Below are 1,427 nucleotides of genomic sequence, written 5' to 3' on the forward strand. Positions count from 1 at the left end.
ATACACAAAAGAGAAAGAGAAAGGAATCTAAGCATACCACTACGGAAAAGGATCAAATCACAAAGAAGAGAGCAAGAGAAGAAAGGAACAAAACAGTCCGAAAACACTTAACAAAATAGCAATAAGTCCATATCAATCAATAATTACTTTAAGTGTAAATGGACTAAATTTCCCAATCAAAAGACAGAGTGGCTGAATAAATTAAAACAAACAAGCAAACAAGACCTAACTAACTGTATGCTACCTACAAGAGACTCACTTCAGCTTTAAGGATGCATACAGACTAAAAGTGAAGGAATGCAAAAAATCTTCCATGTAAATGGGAGCCAAAAGAAAGCCAGAGTAGCTATATTTATATCAGACAAAATAGACTTTAAGGCAAAGACTGTAATAGGAGACAAAGAAAGTCATTACATAATGACAAAGGTGTCAATCCAATGAGAGGATAAAACATTTGTAAATATTAATGCACTCAATATAGAAGCACCTAAGTATATAAAGCAAATACTAATTGGTATAAAGGGAGAAATAGACAGCAAAACAATAACAACAGGGGACTCTGTGTGTGTGTGTGTGTGTGTGTGTGTGTGTTATTAATGCCAGCGCTCAGGCTTTGACCCCATACTTCTGCAGAGGGTACAGCCGCTCCTTCCACTGCTGCTTCTTGGTCTCAGATTTTCCTCATGTTTATTTAGCCAGCAGCACATGGTACATGTCTTCTTGGGCCGCAGATCCAGGGGCTTGTACTTCTTACCCTTGTAGAATTTCCTGAGGTTCTATTTCTGCATCTTGTTGATGACAGTGAGAACACGGGCAATGGATTTATAAACAACTCAGATCTTAGAGAGCTTGGAGGGAGGCCACCTGTCACTTTGACGACACACAGCTGGGACAGCTCCACCTTTAGGTCTTCTAGCTGTTTAAGCAGCTCCTCCTGATTCTTGTCGCCGAGATCTCGAGCCTTAATCTTGGACATGTCTGAACAATCCACTGCTGCCGCCACCGGAAAGAAGCCAAGGGAAAGAGCAACAGGGGACTTTAGTACCCAACTTTCTTCATCTAGAGAGAAAATCAATAAGGAACCACCAGACTTAAATGACAAGTTAGTCCAGATAGACTTAACAGTCATGAACGGAACATTCCATTCAAAAGCAGCAGAACACACATTCCTCTCAAGTCCACAAGGAACATTCTCCATGGTAGACCTCACAATAGACCACAAAATAAGTCTCAATAAATTTAAGAAGATTGAAATCATACCACACATTCTTTTCTGACCACAATGATATGAACTAAAAATCAAATACAAGAAGGAAACTGGAAAATTCACAAATATGTGGTAATTAAGCAACATGTTACTAAACAACTAATGAATCAAAGAAGAATCAAAAGAAAAATTTGGGGGGCACCTGGGTGGCTCAGTTGGT

At 39.2% G+C, this 1,427-nt stretch overlaps 1 pseudogene; it reads right to left on the reverse strand.

Moving 5' to 3' along the window:
- Positions 1 to 269: 269 nt before the first annotated feature.
- Positions 270 to 989, reverse strand: LOC144306563 (large ribosomal subunit protein uL29 pseudogene; annotated as a pseudogene).
- Positions 990 to 1,427: the final 438 nt, after the last annotated feature.

Source organism: Canis aureus, chromosome 37 (genome assembly GCF_053574225.1).
Source record: "Canis aureus isolate CA01 chromosome 37, VMU_Caureus_v.1.0, whole genome shotgun sequence".
NCBI classification, from domain to species: Eukaryota; Metazoa; Chordata; class Mammalia; order Carnivora; family Canidae; genus Canis; species Canis aureus.